The sequence below is a fragment of the Dreissena polymorpha genome, chromosome 15 (assembly GCF_020536995.1).
Source record: "Dreissena polymorpha isolate Duluth1 chromosome 15, UMN_Dpol_1.0, whole genome shotgun sequence".
Lineage (NCBI taxonomy): Eukaryota > Metazoa > Mollusca > Bivalvia > Myida > Dreissenidae > Dreissena > Dreissena polymorpha.
In genome coordinates, this window is record NC_068369.1 from 33041196 (window position 1) to 33048695 (window position 7500).

At 33.0% G+C, this 7500-nt stretch overlaps 1 protein-coding gene and 1 long non-coding RNA gene across 2 annotated transcripts in view; one reads left to right on the forward strand and one right to left on the reverse strand.

The window, feature by feature from the left end:
* Positions 1-7500, reverse strand: part of LOC127861301 (uncharacterized) — a 436008-nt gene that overhangs the window by 219320 nt on the left and 209188 nt on the right. The gene's annotated exons all lie outside the window — the stretch shown is intronic.
* LOC127861302 (uncharacterized) overlaps positions 2310-7500 on the forward strand; it is a 14204-nt gene continuing 9013 nt past the window's right edge. Inside the window, exon 1 of the long non-coding RNA XR_008040158.1 lies at positions 2310-2514. This is a non-coding gene — a long non-coding RNA (uncharacterized LOC127861302). The remainder of the gene's footprint in view (positions 2515-7500) is intronic.

Consider the following 7500-nt stretch of genomic DNA (forward strand, 5'->3'; position numbering starts at 1 on the left):
TAAGGAACGACTGGTTCGTTGTATTGCTCTGTTGCAATCTAAAACAATTAAATAGGCAAACATGCTATAGATAAATGAATTGATATTGGGTAACGGCTCTGTGTCAGTTAAAGGAGTGTACACATATATGAATCTGGTTATGCTTAAAAATGAGTCCGTATTGTGTGATTTTGAATCAAAATGAAAAGTGATATATATTATAACATTCATTTTTTCGAAATCACCAACAGAAATACAAATGTCACAGTCTTCTTGAATTTTGCCGAGGAACGTGTCACGATGGTACAATAATTCATCACAGTTGTTGCTTTCGAGAGGAACGATATCATCTGAATTTTAACGGTCGCAATACCCATTGCCAAACTTTGCAAAGGCTTTGTTTAGTCAATATCTTCTTAATATGTTCGTATCCGCATTCTGATATTTACCATGTACAGTTTATTATTTCAATACATTAAACATTGTTGAACATCACTTCATAGTAACAAATAAAATGTAACTTTGGAACACACAATAAAGAGATTTAAAAGTTTGGTACTCATCAATTTGTTTCAAATTTAACTCCAAAGCCACTGAATGTATCCAATGCATCAAAATGTTATATAACGTATAAAATTGCGTACTTGTGTTTAACATACAGTGGTTTTATGCAATTACGTCTCCCACGTGCCTTTCTTTCGTTACTCTCTTCGTCTTTCCGTCGAACACTTTGGTCTTATTTTGTGTCAATCTATAAGTATATTACTTATACATTCAGTTCACGATCCGTCTCTATAATCGGTCATGTTCACTTAAAACCTTTAACAAAATGGGATTTTGAATTTTAAAATTTCAGCTCTGTTCAAATTCTCTGCTTGCAAGATTGCATGTAAATGGCACATAAACGGGGTCAGTACGGTATTTTATTTTCAAAAAAGTGTGTCAGTTTTTTTTTGTATTTACAATTTGAAAGACACGCACTCTCGTTTAAACAATCGCTCAAATAAATATTTACATTCAAAATAATACAAAGTTTAAAGCGGGTGGTGGGAAATCAACCGTTGTCGTGAAATCGTTCTAATTGAAAAATACATGGAAAACCGCTCTACCACTTGCGCACTATCAATACGGGAATTTAGTGTTGTGTATTTTTTAAGTTTGACATTTTAAGGGACGTTAAATCGCGTCCCACGGATGCGTATATCGAAAAAATGGGATTGAATACATTTGTTTATAATTTGATCAATGAAACATGATTATTTGATAACAAATTATCTGCTTGAAAAAAGGAATGTGATATTTTGTCAGACATACATTTTCCAAAAATACCATTGATGTGCTCCTTATGGGACCATCAAAGGGGTTAGTGTGTGTCCGCTGTATGACTGTGTCGTTGTTGATAGAAAACAGGCAAGTAATGTTCACATTTGTAAGACGGAAAATACATTGTTTAATGTTTGCATTGAGCTGCTCCAATACCCAACATATCTGACTCTTTCTACAGTTGAGACTCGATATTATATGCATACTATCTAATAGCTTTTTCCCTTTTTACGCTGTCTATAAGCTTCTCATAGCGATGCGCTATAGGGATGGGGTTGCCAGGACAGTTATCGTTAATGGACTGTCGCAAATAATAAGCCTGAATGTTAATCGTGTTAATTTTAGCTTGAATGACCCAAAAGCATCTCGATCGCTAGACGGACTCCAAAAATACTCCTACTCAGTAATTAATTACATGTCCTTATAACAATGAGCTAAACCATATTTCTGAAGTCAGTTCAAATGTCGTAGCCCCAATGATCGACAGCTTTCGACGCACCTGTAAGGTTTTGTTTAAGAGCAAACTATCAACACATAAAATAAACATGCGACAAATTCAAGTCGCAATGAGTTTTGATATAAATAATATATAACCATTGGTAACATCTGTGAAACAATTATTTTTTCGCTGCATATAAACATTTGATTCGATAACAGTATTCACTCAGTGAAATATCACTAAAACGATGACATGTGATAAAACCTTTTCAAAACATTAAGAACAAAAACAACACATACAATTTCAAAATGTTACTATAACCTTAAACTGCTTTATACGTTCTATTTGTACATTGTCATATACTAGTATATAGCATGTCATCATACGGAACGGTTACAGTAACTGGGACAATTATTGAAAGACTTCAAATATATATTTATGTTACTTTGATTTATGATATACAAATAATAATAACGTGTGGGCGTGTTATAAAAAGATTATGTTTAATATGGAATATAGACTAGTATATAAATGTATAATTGTATTGTACAATGTGTGATTGAAGGATGCTGCACGCATCTGTGAATACCAACTGACCACGGCAATCGATGATTTAAAAGACAGAGTGCATACAGAGCGTAATTTGGATCCACATCACAACATATTCGTCGTAGTGGAAAATTCTACGCTAGACGAATTCGGTGGGGAAATTGAGTTTCGAGCTAATCTAGAAAAACGAATTTCGTCCGAAATGATCCGATCAAGAATGAAAGGTATGCAGTTGTACACAATTTATTTAAAAAAAGTAACATAATTATGTTTGAACATCTTTAGTCAGGTAACATGATGACAATTACAGCTTTCTAACAATTTATGACCGGTTCCAAGTAAATGATATTCTGAATATGTATATGCTATTTTGAAACTGATTTCCATTTTATAGGAGTGGTCATTATTTTGAAATATATTATGCTTGAAACAATGAATTCAACATTGGCAGTGTCTTTTACAAATACCGAAATAGCCCCGCCCCGATATTTAACTATAGTCTGTTATGTACTTTCATTGTCCGTCCCTTTTCTTTCACATCAAAAATTATACATTCCCTCTTGTTTTTGGCCTCTTCTGAAGGGCAATTACAATGTGATCATTCGTTCTGGTTCCCTACCGATGACAATACATCATGTCATTCGTATTTAGCGGCACTGAGGTATGTCTATATATAGCACAAAGGATTTTGTGTTTGCAACATCAGATTGTCTTCTACATTTTTTTTTGTTTTTCATGTCAACGGGAAAATGAGTATATGTATGCGCTGATGAACACCCTTCTTCCTATTAAATGTGGGAATATTGAAATAAACCTTCAAAGGAAAACTTACCAACTTAAATACTGGGAACGAACATTCAAGCAGAATATTAACCTTCCGGTAGGAAAATATTGCAATTGGCACATCGTAAATGTACAGGGTAAAACATAGCATAACCTGCAGTATATGCAAATATAAATAACGTCGTCCACACACTTAAGTTTAAATAAGGTTAACCAATAGTTTCGATCAATCAGGTATAACATATTTCTGGTCAAATTATAACATCTATATCGACGATAATTATTTCGATTTTATTACAATGTTTAAGGTGGGTAGCTAAGACGACGAATAATAAGTTAAGTTTAGTGCATTGATTTGATATATAATCAAGTTGTATATAAATCTATATGCACACGAAAGTACGTCATAAAAGCTGAGTTGGTCAGCGGTTTAAATCTTCATATCAATAATGCGCATCAAACTCTTTTATGAAAACCCTTACATTCAAAGTAACGTCACACACCCAAAAAAAACAATCGCTTGTATTTGTGCAGTGAAGCTGTCAAAGCCGGCAAATGTGTTCATACAATCATTAAACGATAAAAAAACATACCGCTTAAACACCAACCTATGCGTAGAATGAAAAAAGTTGACGAATAGAAGTACCGTTGGCAAGACATAAAACTAGTTGAAGTATAGACTATCCCAGAATCGATAATATGGGCGCCGCCATATTGGCTATTACGTAACCCGCGATTGAAAACGGTACTGAAGAATTTGACAGATTACAACGTAATCATAGTGTACACCCGCTTTATTCCAATAAACAGTACTTTATAACTTCGCACATTAGGATTGAAAACAAGTGAAACATGACACCAAGTGTCAATATGTATCACATCGTAAATCAATATAATTTAAATAAAAAATATACACGAAATATTCATAAAATATGTGTCTCTGCAACAATATTCAGTGACAACACGTAATGTTAAAGGCCAAGTTGGCATTTTTAAGCATACCTTTCAGTAATGCCTTTGTATAAAATTGTATTATTTCTTTATGGAATAAAATTACTCAAGCATAATTATAAAGGTATAGAAATATCAAAAGTGTGAAGTAAACGTTGTGATTTTAGCGTAAATAGTGCCGGAGATATTAACAAAGATCTATCAATATATAAAGATTGGAAACATCCATTCAGACAATATTTTTTGGATAGATCTTTGATATTAATTAGATAGATTTAAGATCGATGTAGACATTGATATCTGCCTATGTTTAAGCCTATATTATTTCTTATTAAATGTAATACTTTCTATACTTTCCGGAGATATTCATTAAGAAACGTTGTAAGATAAAAGACTTAGGACTTTTTTTTTAATTTAATAATACATCTCTTTGTTTGTCTTAACAGTTACCATTTCGCTATTAATATTTCCCTTGTGTCATTTTAAAGGTAATATACAAATCTATAGCCGAAATGAAGTTTGTGATTCTAAAATTGTTACGTAAATCATTGTTATCGAAACTCTGAAAGATTTTCAGGTAGAGATTTTTTTAAATTAAAATAATGTATCTAGTTTAGTCTAAAACTAAAGTGGTTTTTAGCAATCTTTTATTTAAAAATCGCTCTCAAGCTAATACAAAAATAACTAGCCGGAAATGAATTTTGTGATTTAAATGAACAAGTATCGGAGTTATTCGCTTGCAAAACAGTGTAAGATGTCAGGATATGTCATACTTTTTTATTGAAAAGGACATATCAGCTTTTGTCTTCAACTTTCTTATATTATTATTTAAATAACGTTTTACATGTTGCCTGAAATATTATTAAATTTTCTTAATAACATCTTAATTCATGATTGAAATGTTCAACATGAATAATAATGAGCCTTAAATAAACTTAAATAGTTCCAATTGTGTTCTCTAGATTTCCTAAACGTATGTCTTTATTAAATGTTCGTAAAACGGTCTAAATTTACGCGTAAAAAATAAAAACACGCACAAAATAAGTGGTTTATTTTTCTCTAATTACGGATTATAAATGACAGCAACATACATCTCTTGAAAAAAACATCAGCGACAAAGGCGCGAACGAATTCGCTCAATGGCAGGCGATGTTCCAAGTGTGGATTAAAAGCGTTTATGGGTTTGCCCGTGACACCACATGTCTGCACATGTGTTGATACCGAAATTTAGATAAGATATCACGCGTCACCTTTAAATAACATGTTAAATGACAATCAAGACATTATTCATGCCAGGGACCTACACAAATAGGTCCATGTCCATGCTGTGTGTGTTATTACTCTTAAACAAATGCAGATGAACCTTATATCTACTAATTACGTAATTTATATTAATTAAAAACAACACGAACTATTATGTGGTTGTCAGATCGATAACAGAAACTCTTTAAATCCTCAAAAATATTTGATAAACCCGTTTCGCTTCCTTGTTTTGCGTAGGGACCTATACACACATATATAGGTCCATGTTTATTTCTTCAGTACCGTTTTGGAGGCACGCGAGAGTCTTCAGGGGCGGGTAATCCGGGAGGTATAGATTTCTAGGATTGTCTATACACATCGCATTTTTGTTTCTTGCCATGTTATATGAAACTTTAATTAGACACGGTGTAAAAAAACAACATAAAACATCGTAAAGATGCACACGCATTTTGAGATATCGGTTTCAAATGTATGTCATGATTAGTCAATACCGGTATCATTTAAATAATTCACCAAACATTCACGAACTATTTCTATCGCGCGTTTATGTTTAAATATAATTCGTAGCATGAGGATAAAGGGACAAGTGTGTTCTTGTTGCTTGTTTCGTGTTTTACTGCTAATTACATGTATACTTTTCAATAGTATGTTGGTTACTTTCATATACGTGTGACATAAATCTACGACGAAGGTAAGGACGTTAGATCCGTATTTTGTGACATGTCTAAGGCATTATTTACACGCTCCGACTAAGTGGTATCTCGTGAAATCTTCTGCCATGAGAGGAACCAATGTGTTGAAATCTCCGGCTTCCAATCTGACACATTGCTAATATATGCCGGTGTTCCTTAATGTTATATCTTAGGGCCCTTCATTTTGTTAATACACATATATGAAATTGTACGAGATATTCACAGTCCATTTCGCCCGTTTGCACACTATATATAATCGTTGACAACCCGCTTGATGCAGCTTTTCATCTTAACTCTGACTTTGCAAAAATTTAATAATGGACTGATAAGCGGTTGTTTTCCTTGAATCCATACAAACCCGAATCATTGGTAATATGAAGAGAAATAAACCGCCCAATCCATCCCAATCTCTTTTTCAACGACTGCCAAATCATTGATGTTTCGTCTAATAAACATCTAGGCTTTTATTTTATCGTGTTCATGTTCCTGACACGACCATATTGGTTCAATCAAGAAGAAAACATGACGCATAATCAATCTTATAAAAACGTTTAAGTTTACGCTCGATATAAAGTCCCTAATATCGACATACGCAAAATTTATTAAACCAATTCTTGAATACGCTGATTTATTCTCAAATAGCATTACTACACAAGATGAAATATGACTTGAAAAGATCCAGCAGGACGCAGCAAGGATATTTAGCGAGGGGACACGTTTTGCATCTTTGGAGAATTTATATAATTCAACGGCTCTCGAACTTATAAAAATAAGAGAACACAACATACACTTATACACTTCTATAAACTGTATAATTTAATATAACCCCAATATTTGTGTACACTTATTCCCTCTAGCATGGGTGAAAGATCGGCTTATCCACTTAGTAATTCTAACAGTTTTCGAAGCATTCAATGTAAATCACAATATGTTTACTATTATTTTTACCATCAACTACAAAATAATGTAACAATCTACCTGAATCTGTCAGAACGGCACCTGTAAATATAAACAAAGATAAATGATAATAATCCCCAGCATTACTACGATCGGGAGCGGACGTCTAATGGTCTATATGCACGTTTACGAATGCATGGTAGCAGCTTGAATTAACATATGTACGCGGAAAACAATGCACAAAGTCCATATTGTCAATTTGGTGAGATTGGATATACATATCACTCTTCAATGTCCCTGTTTATACTGAAAACAATAGTTTTATATTATTTGATAATCTGTCCAGTTACAAACCCATAACCTGTTCTTTTCGGTGTTAAAAGACGAATCATTCGAAGTTAATTCATTAATATTCAAACATGTTCAGTCTCAAGAACCGATCGCCGCAACTTCTCTTATTCTGAAACTCTACTCCTTCACTTCTGTGCCTTTCCTACTCAACTTATTAGCTTTATTGCTATCTACACTACTCTGTTATATTATTTGTATTATAATGCATATTATTTAACATTTCTATTTTTATACATACAACTGTACTATATTGTTCATAATTTTAGTCAATTC